General features: G+C 47.7%; 1 protein-coding gene across 21 annotated transcripts in view; it reads left to right on the top strand.

The window, feature by feature from the left end:
- The first annotated feature begins 262 nt into the window (after positions 1-262).
- LOC137625896 (zinc finger CCCH domain-containing protein 18-like) overlaps positions 263-15928 on the top strand; it is a 384898-nt gene continuing 369232 nt past the window's right edge. For all 21 annotated transcript variants that reach the window (XM_068356883.1, XM_068356874.1, XM_068357032.1 and 18 more), the window contains exon 1: positions 263-397. The gene's annotated coding sequence lies outside the window, so the exon portion shown is untranslated. The remainder of the gene's footprint in view (positions 398-15928) is intronic.

Raw genomic sequence — 15928 nt, 5'->3', positions numbered from 1 at the left:
AAAGTAAGTAATATTGCTGTGCAATTTGCTGCATTGCAGTTCTTTAAATGTTTTAAACTATATTTCGCGCACTTGCTGCGTTTATATCCATAAATATATTTGGCAAGGTAATAAACAACAATGCTAGGCTAAACTATCATTGTCAACCAATGCAGTATATAAGTGAAACATTATGGTTAAAATATATACTGTAATCTAAAAGTTGAAACTGACGTCTGATACATTTTCTTAAATATGAAACCCATTTGTTTACAAAATGAATGTCGTCGCTCACTTGACCGGCTGAACACGGCATTGTGGGTAACAGTTGATCGCCAACTTTGTTTACAGTTGGTGTGTAACTCAATTGTTCTGCAGGTTCTTCATTAAAACTGCACAATTCAACCTTAAGTCGATGGTAATGTAAATTTTGATCTGGAATTAAAATTGAACTTTAATATTAGCAAGTGTTTATATCTTAAAGTGCTGTTAGGTTACTAAGAATAGGCACATATGACTTTGAAATATTGGGTCATTTCGCTTAGCAATCGCTGTTGCAACTTTCCAATGTGTAAGAGTGGTTCAGCAATAGCTTAGTAAGCCGTGTCTGTAAAGATACGTATATAGTCCGATGGGCACATTTCCAACGTGTTTGTATTGGGAGTTCTGTTGATTTCTAGGTTACGCAGATTTACCCCACTATGCTAGTCATGGTTGCTTGAGCTGTTATGTACCCTAACCACAGATCGGTAGCAATATCCTCGATATCTCACAAAATACATGAGTCAAACATATTTCCTTTATTTCTTTCCTATTATATAAGTCCTTGCATTATATACCGTGCGGTAGATATATTCTTGATATCTATAAAGCAAACACCTGTTTTTTTCAATTTTTTTTTTCTAAGTTTACATAAGTAACCTATAATACTCCTGGAGGAAGTAAGAGGTGGGAGCCTAGGTGGGTGTTTGCGATAGAATGGTGGCTTAAAATTTCAGATGTGACTGAAAAACCACATTTTAAATGAGAAACACAAAAAACACCACCTAACCTAACTTAGGAGCCATAGCTTTACCTACCGCAAGGGCCTCCCTGCGATCCCCCTTCAGACTGCCGTAGCCTTAGCTTACTCGAAGGTTTAAGTCTCGCCCTTTATTTGCTTCCAAACTAGCATCACTCCTGGCAAGGTAATACTAAATCATAATTTTGTATTCTGTAAATTGTGAAACTAACTTTGGTATATAAATGATTCTTTAATTTTTAGTTTAATTTTTAGCCAAATACTCAAACCACATATTTTTCCTACCTGCTATCCGGTTTTATCAATTTTTTACTATGAATAGTGGCAGTAAACACCCATTCCTAAATTGTCCTTATGAAAACAATTATGAGGAATCAGTGTGAAACCAGGGTTTTGGATGGGGAAAAAGTAAAAAAAAAGTGATTAGCAGCAATAATAATTGGCATAAATATATAATACTGTAAACACAAGATGACCAGTCAAACCAATCTATTATTTGTGTAAGTAGTTAGAAATGAAAGTATAATTATGATTTGCATCACGTCCTTCTAATGGTGTTTGCCCTGCCATGGCTCCTTATTCTGGCAAAATTGATATGTTTTCACTGCTCCTCTGTTATGGAAAGCTGCACATAGATGTGGTGTGCATGTAATCACGTGGATCATTATTTCAGGGATAATTTTTACTTACAGACAAGCAACAGTAGCTGCATACCGAACGGAGAGTGTTTTCACCTTAATCTAAAAGATGAAATTACACTAAATTTTGAAATATATTGCACTGCACTTCCCTTTTGGAGATGTCTTCTTGTGACAATAGTCATGCTAAAACTGAAGGGAAGGATATAAACAAAATTGTAAATGCGCATAAGTTGCCAATAATTTCCTGTGGATAACAGAATAGTTTTTCTGGCATATTTTCATGTGTTTTGAAGGAATTTGATGATCATTATCAGTGCAAATTCATAGTTTTGGAGTTGGGTATCAACTGTCTCAACTCCACAACCTGTGTATTTCCAAGAAAAATCATTGTCAAGTTCTTTAAAAACACATAGAAATATGCCACGAAAACCATTCTCTAATCCAATTTTACTTAGAAAACAAGTACTCATGAAAATGCACTGACAACCATCGACAATGCTTACAATTTACGATGTACCGATACTAAATGACACTTTTAAATATAAAACTTACCCGCTGGTTATATAATGGGTAAAGTCTCCTGACGCCTTGGCAGAATTTCAAGTCTCGCGCTATCGTATATATACCAGGTGTACAAAAGCGCCCTGGCGGTACCGTAGGTGGAACTATACCTACAAGCCTCAGATCTTCTTCTGGCCGCTTCGCTGGCTGTCATATTGAAAATTCGCTCTCGCTGTTTTACTCTGGACGTATTTGGTGATGTACAAGGTTTTTTGAGTTTGGGCTATTGTTTAATTGTTCTCCTTTTCATTTAATCTTGAAATCTTTTGGTTCGGGGTTATTTTTATTAATTTAACCTTTGTTTTTTTGTTGTCGGTCTTTCTCTTTACCATTCAATATGGCCGACCCCTCCCCTATCATTCGTAAGTGTGTTACTGAAGGGTGTTGTACTCGACTCCGTAAGGGTTCTATTGATCCACACAATATTTGTGTTAAATGTAGGGGGAAACCATGTTCTTTTGATGATCGATGTAATGAATGTTTTTCATTAACGGAAACTAAATGGGTAACATACGAACGTTATGTTAAAAGACTAGAGAGGGACAGGGTTAGGCGTAGTTCGTCACGATCTGTTGATGTAGCCTTATCTAATATTAATGATCCTATTCCTTCCTCCATAGTGGTAGATCAACAACCGAAGGATCCGTTTCTTAAAGACATGTTTACCGCTATTCTGGCTCTCGGTAAAAAAGTTGAGTCATTAGCGGCGGATAGAAATAAAAATTTTTCTGAATTAAAGGTACTGAAAAATCGTGATTGTCGGAAATGTGGATAGTGTCTCGAATGTATTCAGAGTTGTGGAGGGTGCGTCTGCACGGTCTTGTCGTTCGCCCAGCCTACGACCTCTTTCGAGCTCTCGAACCCGTGAGAGAAGTAATGTCGGACGGCCAAAGGGAACGAGAAGCTTCATCAATCGTGCAGACGTTCCCTCGAACGTTCCTGCTGCCGTAGCACAGGTCGTTCACCCTCATCGCAGGAAAGATGAGTTGTTCCGTAACCGAAATACAAACCACGCTATTTACATAGGGTTTACTTTCGGCGTAGCTGAAATGATGAGCCATTAGAATTTTAACGAGGGTGTATTACCTCCGCGCTAGTTAGCAAGGGGGTAGGGGAGTGGTAGCAAGCTACCCCTCCCCCCCTCACACACCGGTGAACTGCTTCACTTCACTTTTGGCTCGGACGATGAACAGACGTCTCTGTCCCGTCCTCGCATGGCAGCCATTTATGTTTTGTCTTACTTAATTACTTACTTTTCTTATACTTATATATATATATATATATATATATATATATATATATATATATATATATATATATATATACATTCTTGTTTATGTATATATTTGAGTATAGAAATACAGTAAATTTCCTTTTCAGTGTTTGTGCTGTGTGTGTGTGTGTAGGAAGTCCACTCATTTGTACGACAACTTCTCCGTGTGGTCCCAGGCCACCACGGTGACTTTTCATGGGTCGCGAGCTCTCCCTTGGTCCTTCGGTCTCCCTTCGGCGGGCGCCGTGGGGAATCGTCATCGCTGGACTTTATTTATTAATGTTTCTCCGCTGTTCCTCCTTCCCTACGGGGAACTTGGTCTATCAGCGTAGGGAACATGGGAGTTTAGTTTGACTATGGTCTCTCTCTCTCTCCTTGAGGTCGTTCACCCTTTCATTTCTACTACGTATTACGGTAGCTTCCTTCCCGTTGCGGGATGAGGTGCTGCTATGTTTATTTTGTCTCAATTATTTTTAATTAAATCTAATTGTATTTGTTAACTTTTCAGCTTCTGTGTAGAATGCTTCCCTTCGGGGTTCATTCGTTCTTACTATTAGTGAACATTCTTAGATGAATTACATAATTATAATTGTTATAATTCTGTTTTGTTACAGTTCTCCGCCTTCCCCCTCTTCCCGTGAGTGTCAGTGGGAGAGGAGGGCGCATTCCTGGTGCGTAATTCTTATGTTCTTTTCCCTCAGGGGTTCCTCTTCGGAGTTTCCCCGGGGGAATAAATGTTAACTAATTGTTTTATTTTATCTAGTTTTTCGTTTGCCTAATGTGCCAACGAAGCAGAGCTGTCCTGTTTGGGCCTGGGGAGTCTGCTGTTGACGCCTCCTCTACGACTTCGTCATGGGCGCGTTCCCTTCTCCTAGAAGTTCTCCCGTGACAACTGTCAGCTCCTTAGTTCATTTAGAACGCTCAGGAGGTTTGCCTCCATGGGTGGGTAACTTCCCTTCCGAGGGAGGTTCCCTTCCCAGGTATGAGGGTTTTCTCCTTCAGGGGGGGCAACTTCTCTTACCTTAATAATTTCTGGTCCTCGGGCAGTTATGCTCTTGGTGCTGAGCGACCGCTTTTGTAACCATGCTCAAGGGGCTGAGCGGTTGCAAGGCCGGACCTTGGAGTTCGTTCGATTATGCTCTTGGTGCTGAGCCGGCGCACTTGCAGCTACGCTCAAGGGGCTGAGCAGCTGCAGGAGTTCCTCTTCGGAGGGTTGCTCTTTATGGTCAGCTTGCTGATCCAACGGCCCTAAGGGGCGCCTTCATCAGTTCTTCCTGTCTCTTCTACGAAGTGTTCACCTCTCTCGTTCGCGAGAGAGGACGCTCTTAGAGACTTCTCTTCGGAGGACTCCCCTGCTGTTGTTGCTGAAGGCTCAGTTTCCCCTTCCGAACATCCTTCGAGGGGGTAGCTGAGTACAATGGTCTCTCCTGCGAGTGTCTCTCCCCCTCGGGGGAGTACACTAACAGAGACTCCTCTTCGGAGGACTGATGATGGTGCTCCTGTCCGTGGTCATCTTCATCTTCAGCCGCAGAGGATCCTCCTCGATGAGAACAGACCGTTGCAGCTGCTTCGCTAGACCTGTCGGCAGTTCGTTCGTGATCTCCGACACCTGCCAGATCTTCTTGTCTTCCTTCTCTGTTCCTGGACGCAAAAGCGCAGTGGGTGCCACTCCACCCCGTTTTCCAAAGGGCTTATCTCACAATGTAAGTCCCTTTTGTGCCAGGTCTTTTACCTGTGCAACCTCGTTCTCGTGTGCGGTCGCGCGCAGTAGTTCGCAAATGCCCTCCTGCTGTGGACCAGACTTCTGCTGAATCAACACTCCTCCTGATTGCTAATTCTTCTGAGACCTTCTGTGCGGCTACGTGCCATGTGCACCAACGGTCTCCTGAACGCCCATGATTGCCTGCTCGCCAGCGCACATCTGATCGCCCTTTTCTGATGTGCGCAATGCGCGCCAACGTTCGCCCTCGCACCCACGATCTCCGGATCTGGGCGCAAGCAGGGAGATTATTTCTTCACTGAATTCCACGTTCACCTGCTCGCCAGCGCGCATCTGCGCCCCCCTTTCCTGATGTGTACAATACGCGCCAACGTTCGTCCACGCGCCTACGATCTTTGGATCTGGGCGCAGGCAGGGAGTTTATTCCTTCGCCTCCTCGCTGACGATCGCTATGGTTCTGCACCCTCGCTGATATCGTCTGGCCACTCAACTACGCTCCTACGATCTCCTGGTTCCTGCCTCGTCGCGCGCAGTTCAAGAAGTTCCTACGCTAGCGCACAGGCGCTCACAGGTTCTTCTGGACTCGCAGCGCCCTTCTGAAGTTTCGCGCCAAGCGCGCCCACGCACGGTTCCAGTTCCAACGCGCCAGCACGCTTCCACTTCACCGTGCCGTCCAGGAGACACCTAAGCTAGCGCGATTCCCGCCAGTGAGCCATCGCTCGCCAAAACCCGCCATCGCTCGCCCAAACCCGCCATCGCTCGCCTACGCGCCAGTGCTCGCCCTCACTTGCGCGCCCACGCGCACTTTCGCCTCGCGCACTTTCGCCTCGCGCCCACGTGCGCGGGCGCACCCACGTTCGCTTGCGCGTGAACCAACGATTTACCATCGCGCGAGCGCCAGGGCGATTTCGACCGCGATTCCCGTCGGGTTTTCGCAACACGGGCAACCTGGCGAGTCTTCTGGAGCGCGTACTTCCAGATCACGATCTTCACCCCGTAAACGCAGAGCATGGCACGTGCAAGAGCAGGAAGAATCTTCAGAGAGGTCTGGGCAACATTCTTCTCCTTCTTTTCAGGCAGGCCCCATCATCTCTACTCCTCAGGATCGTTCGATTCCCTTCCCCCCAGCGGGAGTCGCTGACACTGCGTCTGTCAGCCGTCAGCAGAGGAGGTACTTCAAGATCATGGGGGAACCTGGTTTAGCCCTTCCTCTCCACCATTCTGTGGAGAGGCTTACCAGGGAGTTTTTCTCTTGAGAAATTCTCCGCCCGGCAGGTGACATTCTTGTCTTCGGAGATCTTAAGCCAGGAGAAAGCCGGAGAGTGTGCCATGCGGGCCACTTCGTGGCTGGTCGTTTGGCTTGGATCTCTGGGCATCCTGTTGCGATCCGAGTATTTGTCCAAGGAGAACTCCAGGAAGGTCATGGAAACTTTCCTCCTCTCGGGCACGAGCACCATCGTTTCCCTGCTCACCAAGTTTCGAACTTGTGGGCAAACTCGATGTTGAAGCATTGAGATGCAGTGACCGAGAGGTTCCTCTCGGAGGTCCCAACCATGGATGTCGGCAAGCTCAGACACTCTTCCACCCTTGGAAAGACCTTGTTTTGAGCCCAAGGACGGGGAACGGACAGCTGAGAGATGGAGAAAGTTGAATCACGATTCACTCCTCCAAAGCCGCTTACATCCAGACCCTACAAGCCTCCAGCGCCTCAACAACAACAGCCTCGTCAGCCTAGGACATCGGAACCGGCCCCGGCAGCTAAGACAAGGTGTCTAAACAGCAGCCCCCTCCTGTCAGAGACAAGAAGGGCGGGAAGTCCTCCTGGGGAGGCAATGATCCTGAGGGAGCAGCTGAGGCAACCCCCCTGCATGGTCCCCTGTGGGGGGATGCCTAAGGTTGCGCGCTCAGGTGGCAACAACTCGGGGCCGATTCCTGCACGATCTCCGTGATCAGCCAAGGATATTGCGTCCCGTTCTTTACATCTCTACCTCCACTGACAGCGAATCCAGCGTCGCTGAGCTCCTATGCCATGGGTTCGGCAAAGGGGCTAGCCCTTCGGGCAGGAATCGAGACCATGCTCTAGAAGTATGCTCTCCAAAAGGTCATCGACGGCTCCCCCCCCTGGCTTCTTCAGTCGACTCTTTCTTGTAAGAAAGCGTCTGAAGGCTGGAGACCTGTCTCGACCTCTCAGCCCTGAACAAGTTTGTTGAACAAACTTCGTTCAGCGTAGGACAGCAGAGTCAATCAGGCTTGTGGTGAGACCACAAGACTTCATGTGTACACTGGATCTGAAGGACGAGTACTTCCAGATCCCAATCCATCTGTCTTCCAGGAAGTACTTGAAATTCAGCCTAGACAACAAGTTATACCAGTTCAAGGTGCTGTGTTTCGATATCTCCACAGCACCGCAGGTGTCCACCAGAATGTTCACCCTGTTATCTTCATGGCCCCACAGGAGCGGCATCCGTCTCCTTTGCTTTCTGGATGACTGGCTAACCCAGGCAGTCTCGGAATCGGCCCTTCTTCGACACCGAGACAAGCTTCTGGGACTTTGCCAAGATCTAGGGATCATGGTAATTCTCGAGAAGTCTTCTCTGCCTCCGTCTCAACAACTGGGATATCTAGGCATGATATTAGACTCCAATCTCCAAGCCTTCCCATCAGATGACAGGATAGCAAGGCTGAGGAGAGTCGCAGAACCTTTTCCTCAGACGAGGAGAGCTTCCAGCCCAATCTTGGTTATGCCTCCTAGGTCACCCTTCCTCCTTGGCCAGGCTAGTTCCAACGGCCACCTCAGGATGAGATCCCTGCATCGGCGGCCCAAGTCCCGGTGGAATCAAGACAACGATTCCCCGGACATTCTGGGCCCTTTGGGACCTGCGGAACGAATGGACCTGCAGTGGTAGTTGACCTACGGAAACCTTTGCAAGGGAATGGATCTTCTTGTCCTTCCCCCGCATTTGATGCTGTTCTTGGACTCGTCAAAACAAGGGGGGGGGGGGGGGGGCACGTTCTGAATCAGGCCTATGGTCAGAAACAGGAGGGTACCTCCAAATCAATCTGCTAGGAATGAAGGCCGTATTCTGGCCCTTCAACACTTCCAACAGACCCTGGCGAGTCATTCCGTGAACGACAACTTTCTCATCTCGCAGTAGAGATACTGGGATGAACCGAAGTCCACTCAATACCCTATCGGCTCACTTCATTCCGGACAAAGGATTGTGCTCTCTGACAGTCTGAGCAGGGCCTCACAGATAGAGAGTACCGAGTGGTCTTCCCCCCCCCCCCCCCCCAGGTAGCCAACAAGTCCTGACCTTGTGGACCTGTTTGCGACAGCCTTGAATTTCAAGCTGCCGCTGTACTACTCCCAGTCCCAGACCCCAAGGCACTCTGGCAAGATGCCCTCCTACACGGTGGGACAACATCGACGTCTACGTCTTCCCACCGTTCTGTCTGTTTAGGAGGGGCTCAACAAAACCAGACTATCGGTCAACCTGTCGATGACTCTGATAGCTCCGCTGCGGCATCATGCAGAGTGGTTCCCGGATCTTCTGCATCTCCTGACGGAACTCCTGAGAGAGCTTCCCCCACGACACGAGCTACTCAAACAACCACACTGCAACATCTACCACAAGCCGTAGCATCGCTTCGGTTTCACGCCTGGAGACCATCCAGCATCTCCTCACAGAGAGATGCGTTCCGCAACAAGTTGCGGAGCGGATGTCTCGACACCTGCGAAAGTCATCCGCAGGGGTCTACCAGCCGAAGTGAAGAATCTTCTGTGGTTAGTGTCGTGGGAGAGGTACCTCTTCCCTTGATGCTACTATTCCAGCAATAGCGGAGTTATTGTATATCGGCGGGAGGAAATGCGCCTTTCGCTCTTGGCGGTGGAAGCCTATCGCTCAGCCTTAAGCTTGGCCTTCAGGCTGAAAGGAATAGACATTTCCTCCTCGCTGGATCTTTCTTCGCTCATACGAAACTACGAACTTACCTGCCCCCAATCGGAAGTGAGACCTCCTCCATGGAACATGGTTCAGGCTCTTAGGGCTCTTAAGAGATCTCCTTGCAAACCATTACGCCAGGCTTCTGATCGCCACCTGTCTTGGAAGACGGTGCTCCTGCTCGCTCTGGCCTCGGCCAAGCGTGTCAGCGAACTTCATGATCTCTCGTACAATGTCGCCCATTCAAGAGGATAGGTGGAGGTAACGTTCAGGTTCGTCCCTGAGTTGGTTACTAGACTCAAAATCTTGGAGTCCCAGACCTTCGGTTCGACTCCTTCAGGATTTCGAGTCTCCGTTCTGTAACAGGTGACCCAGACCTTCTCCTACTATACCCAGTAAGGAGTCGGAGGGGTTATCTTAAAGAACAGCTGCAGTTCGTCCTCAAGTGCAAGCCCTGTTTGGGAGCACAGGGAGGACGGAGAGGAGGGTCATCAAGAATGCCTTTTTAGCCTGGACTCAAAGGGTCATCCATCATGCCCTGAATCCAGATCCTCCTCCGTCACGTCGCCTTAGAGCACACGATGTCAGAGGCATCGCAACGTCCCTGGCCTTCAAGAGGAACTACTCTGTGACGCAGGTGCTACAAGCTGGAGTCTGGAAGCGTCTAACGACCTTCACAGCCCACTACCTGCAGGACTTGACCCACAGGAGCCTCGATACATTTTCTATCGGCCCTGTGGTGGCTGCACAATAGCTGGTCTAACCTCAAGCTCCTTAATGGACAGGTAGCAGAAGGTTGAGGGCATTGTTATCCAGTTTTAGACTGCAGGAATGAAAGAAGTATATCTGGCCCTTACTTCTTTCATCCTCCTCCCCTCTCTTGGGGAAAGCAGCATTCTGGGTTCTCTGCATAGCTGACCTCAAACCTCTGCAGGTAAACCATGCTTCCTTGTGTTCCTAGTATTAAGCTAATACTGTCGCGTCCCCCATACCCTGATGAAGTGGTATTGGGAACGTCCTAGCCTAGAATTCCAGCTAAAGGACTTCAGGTCGACAGTTGCAAGAGCTGATGAGCTGGATGAAAGAAAACAAACAATGTACGAAGAATAATGAGTTGAATCAAGAACCGTCTCTGTCGTCTATCTCTTCGGATGATGTGGAGGACTTAGAGCAGACTCTATTCCTCTCTCGTATTATTCGAAACTTTTACGCTACCTTCTCGACATGTACTGTACCCGGATTACTTCGTAGCAGCCGCTCCCAGCTGCTTCCATCTTCCTGATGAGAAGGAAGAATTTCGATCCTTTTCTCCCGAAGCTCGTTCTTTCCAAGGCTACTAAACATTTGCTTCGTGATATAGAAGATTGGTTGAAGGTCAAGAGAGAACTCGGGAAAGCAACTTTCGCCTATCCTCTGTCAAAGCTTATTAAGAAGAGGTATAGGTTCTATGGTAATCTAAACTTAATAACAATAATAAGAATAAGCTTAGAAGCTTTGCACCTATCTATAAAGTGATAGAGTGCCCGCAAACTCATTTTGCAGATTAAGCAATAAGGAACCAGGAACCTATGGGAATTTCTGCCTCCTCCCAGGGGGACTTCTCTGGCTTGGTGGAGGTAACTAGAAGGTCCGCGTTTGCAGCAGCTAAAATATTCTTTACATCGCCCGAGTTGGACCGAATCTCTCGGTTTCCGCAATCCAGAGGTTTCTGAAAACTCTATGGTCGACCTCCCCCCCCCCATTACGGGATGGGCCTTCCAAAGGTGTGACTTGTTACATCACTCTACGCTCCCAGCTGATTACTATATCAGCTAGTCTGGTTTCGCCAGCACCGATCCTTTCATTTTCGAACGAACCACCGTAATTTTTTCCTCCACCTTCCCACTTCGAGTGATTAGGTTAGCAGCCATGGCAGGCTTTGCCTGATCTAGATGGTAGCAACTGTCAAGAAAAACCTGAAGTCTTATCTCTTTGGAAAGTGTTATAGTAGTGATCTGAAAACTATGAAGCCTGAATACAAATGCTGGCGAACAACTGAAAAGATACAGAGCGAAATATAAACCGGAAAGAAATTATTTTCACACATCAAGGCCCGCCTGAACGGACTCTTAGTGTCTGATGGAGGACGAGAAATAAACTCCTAAAAATAAAACTAAAAGTAAGTAGTTTTTCACTAGCGAGAAAGCGTTAGATGGCAACCCCTTCGAGTAAGTGGTCGATGGCAATTGTGTATGGCATTCTTGAAGCAAACTCCCACATACGAGACTTCACCCTTTACGGGAGGCTCGTTCTTGAGAAGTGTTTACAGAACTTCAATGGGTGTTTTTAAAATTCATAAAGGCCGTAGGCCGTCCTGGAGCATGCGCTCTATCCAAGACAAAACCGCGAGGTTACTGTCTTAAACTCGGTTCTACCGTTTGATGGAGGCATCCTGCCCCATCATTGTACCCTGGGTATAGCAGCTTGCTTTTTACACGATAAGCTTCCGAGACCTTTTATTCTATCCTTACAGGGTTATTGTTTCGAGCAATTAGTCCCGATGGAACGTTGTTAGCTGACGTTAAAAGAACGATAACAACTTCGCGGGCTTTTCATTATGTTTACGAACGTTTCAAACTCCGCCCACAGGTAACCAGACATCCGTTTTCTGTGTAATGAACGCTGGCTAGCCCCTCACATACAGAGGAGGGGTAAACCAAAGGTGAAATGATCGCCTCTTTAAATGTATATTTTGTTTTAGAACATGTTCGCTTTTTTTCAAGAAAATATTACAGTTAATCAACGATCAAAATTATTTCGGCAATAGTGTTGCGATTCGTCGCACATACATTATTCGCGCAACTTTTCTAATCCGTGGCCACGAAAATTTGTTCTCAAAAACCTGACAGTCTTGATAGGCCAGGAAGAAGAACGACTCTTATATCCTGTGCGGGCGTTAAGATATTATCTCCGCAGAACAGAGTTTTCTGAGAGAGTTAATTGTAGAAGCACATTCTTTAGCTAACGTCGCAGTGTTTCCTTTACTGAGAGTGAAAGTGCACGAAGTTCAAACGGTAGCGACTTCATTCGCTTTTCGACACAACTAGTCGCTATCCGCTATCCTACAAAGTACTCTTTGGGAGGTCTAGATATGTGTTTGCTACGCATTATTTGAAAGAAATCGAAACAGTGTTTGAAGATTGTAGGTTTCTCGGTCAGCGTTCGGTACCTGGCACGGTGTTGGGAGGAACGACATAGGGGGTTGCTCCCTCTGTTAGCCTATGTTTCGCCTTATACCAAGGTTGGCTAGTTAAAGGGAAGTCTGGGGGTACAATGTACCTGGAGTACTCACCAATCATTTTAGTGTTAGTTTTGGTGGGTAAAGGTTTTTATTTCGGTGTAGGTGACAGTTTTTTCATGTTGGTTATTTCTGGTCTTAGCCCAGGGCAAGGGTGATATTTTCTTGTATCTTTGTTCAGTCAGCGGTGAACACCATGACTACGAGGATCTTCCACTCCATGTAGAGGCACCCATTGATCATATTCCAAGCCTTCTGCTATGTAAGATGAGCACGGAGCAGAGGTAGTATGCTCCTGCAGTAGCTCTCGTACAAGATAAGGTACTACAGGCAATAACAGTGCTTTTGGGTATACTGTACTTTATTTTCAAGAAACGTATACGATTGTTGAAGTAAAACTGACATCCACAGCCCCCCATCCTTGCAATGGGTAATCAGCTATATAATTGTTCAGTAAGACACTGCAATAAAAATGGATTTTCATTATAAAATGAAATTTTATTGCATATTTACCAAACAATTATTAATTAAAGCCTTCCTTCCTCCCCACTAGTGGATGGCTGGGCAGAACGAATTGATGTTACCTGGACAGTTGTACTTGTAGCTCCCTCGAGTGGAGGGAGATGACGTCACCTACATCAGCAATGGCGGCGCCACCGCGGTAGTTTTGAATCTATTGTCTGCCGTCGTAGGGAACCTACAGCTATATAATTGTTCAGTAAGTATGCAATAAAATTTCATTTTATAATGAAAATCCACTTTTAGCTGATTTGAATAATTGTAATCTCTATTTTATTGAAGTTACCCTCCGTTCTCCTTCTCCTGTTGATGGCGACCTGGGAAGAGAGTGCGCAGCTCTTATTTTGTTACATAATTTATTTTATTTTTCCTCATTGATGCAGTTCTTTGTTTGACTAAGAAAGCCGACAAAGTAAAGCTCTTCTGTTCATGCCTGGGGAATCTGCTGACATTGCTAGCCCCCATAGGGCGTCATCCCTTCTCCTTAGAAGTACGCCCGTGGCTCTGGCTATGCTTCCTCAGGTAGCTCTCTTGGCAGATCATCTTAGAGCCCTGCCAGGGGTTGGACTACTTTATCTTCTGAGGGAGAGTTTTCCTCCCCAGGTGTTGGGTTGTTTCTCCCTTCGGAGGGAGAACTTCTCTGCATCTTTTTCATCACTTCATCGACTCCGACTGCTGTTGCTGTCTTTGCCTAGACTATGCTCCCCCCCTTGCTGAGTCTCTTCCTTCGGGGGCGGAGTATAGTCTTAGGCGAAATGATCACCCCTCTCGTTCGCAATAGGGGCTGCTCATAGATACTCCTCGTCTTAGGATTGCTGCTGCTGAAGGTCAGCTTGCTGATCCACTTTCCCCCAGAGGGCATCATCCCTTCTCCTTAGAAGTTTGCCTTCAACTGCAGTGAAGAGACGCCTCCTCCTTTGCCATTCCTGGACCTTCTCCTGACGACGCTGCCGCTAGTCCACGGACTTCGGTCTTGGACTCTTCTGTGCATTGCTCGCGATCCTCTTCAGAGGATTTTCACCCTTCCAAAGGGCACATCCCTGTTCCAGACCTGCCTTCTCCGTTCTCGTCTCAGACATCACTTACCCTCACGAACGCGCCTTGCATCACAGCGTTCCAGACCTTTGGCTGGGCACCAGCGCTCTCCAACATGACGGCGCTTACCAGTATCTCGTCAGTGCTCTCCAGCATGCCAGCGCTTTCTAGCTCAGCTCGTCAACGCTCCCCAAGGTTTAGCGCTCCCCAGGGTTTAGCGCTCTCCCTCGCATCAGCACTCCTACGCATCAGGGCTCTCCAATGCCCCAGCGATCTCCTTGATAGCCTGCACTCTTCAGCGTGTTCTTGCCATTCTCAGCATCAGTGTTTGCAGGCTTACCTGCTCATCCACGCTTGCCAGCGCACTTGCGCTTACCATCACGACAGCACTCTCCTGCTCTCCTGCGTATCTGCACTCTCCTACTCGTCAGTGCTCTCCAGCTCGCAAACGCTCTCCTGTGTGCCAGAGCTCTCCAGCTTGTCAGCGTGCTCCAGCTCGCCAGCACTCTCCTTTGCAGTGCTTGCCTGCTCGCTAGCGCTCTTCTTTGCAGTGCTTTCCTGCATGCAAACGCTCTCCTGCGCACAAGTGCTCTTCGGCTCACCAGCGTTCGCCAACGCTCAAGCACTCTTCTGTACACTCGCGCAAGAGGCAAAAAGAACAATAGGGAAAACATTTTGATAGGTCACCATCGCCCCATTCCCTTCCCTGCAAATGCATTACAGTGCGCCTGCCAGGAAAAGAGGGAAGAGGCTTCACAGAAGGGTTCAAGATCCTGAACATTCCATCTTCGAAGGCGGACCCACCACATCAACCCTCGGTCGAGACTCCTCACAGGCAACCCTTGGTCCCTTTCTCTTCAGGGGGTTTTCTGACAGCCCCACCGTCAGCAAACACGATCTGGACGTTGCGAAATGCCTATCATTAGCTCGCCAATCTCTAATTGCCAGCTCGCCGATTGCCGTTCACTTGTCCGCCGATCAGTAATTGTTACCTCGTCTTCCACCAATGAGAAATCATCAACCGGCTGATCGCTAGATCTCCGTTTGCCGATCGCTGGCTAGCCGATCGCCAATTGCTAGCTCATCTTTCTCTGACCATTGACCTCCAGTCTTGCCAATTGCTAACGATCTCCAATTGCTAGCATGCCGATTGCCAATTCCTAGTGGATAACCAGTCATCAGTTTGCTGAACACACCAATCGTCGAACCTTTCTATCCATACGGCTCTCAATCGTCAGCTTTCCAAGCTTCCTTTCAGAGCTCCGGCCACTGATCGTCAATGGCTTGCCGATCACCAACTACAGTAGGAATCATTAAACCATTCTGCTGTTTCTTAGGGCTCTCTAAGCCGATCGCTAACTCATTGATCGCCAACCTTTCTTGGCCGACTGACCAGACAGTCTTTGTCTGCTTGTCAGTTACCATCTTCCGCTCACAGATCACCGATTCGCCTATCATCAGCAGTTTGCTGTTCACCGGCAGTTCGTCACTCAGACTCGCTAGTCAGCCTCTGTCCATTGTTTCCTAGATCGGAAGGCAAACCACACTTCTCACTACTCGCCTTTTGCTATCACACTGATCCACTAAAGCAATTGGCAGGCGATCAACAGCCCCCTCAATGGGTTGTCGACAGGTGACTACTCGCGAGCACTCTCCAATTGCACAGTAGCCATGATACCCAGCCCTTGACCATTGGTTAATGTTTGTTAGAACGGTGCTCTTCTTATGAATAGAATCAACCCCGTCAGGGCGCATGGTAGGGTCAAGCGTTGTCTTACCCACTTCTATCAGTTGAAGGAGTTCTCTCCAAGGGAAGAATCCTCACACAGGGTATCGTGTCCCATCTTTTCCTCCACGAGTCATGACCCCAGCGTCAACAAACTCCTATGTGAAAGTATCCACAAGGAGCTGGCCCTTGGGACCGATTTCCACACTGTATTGGAGAAGTTGGGACAAGGGGT

This window comes from Palaemon carinicauda, chromosome 2, assembly GCF_036898095.1.
Source record: "Palaemon carinicauda isolate YSFRI2023 chromosome 2, ASM3689809v2, whole genome shotgun sequence".
In the NCBI taxonomy this organism is placed as follows: Eukaryota; Metazoa; Arthropoda; class Malacostraca; order Decapoda; family Palaemonidae; genus Palaemon; species Palaemon carinicauda.
This window is presented reverse-complemented; position numbering and strand designations above follow the sequence as displayed.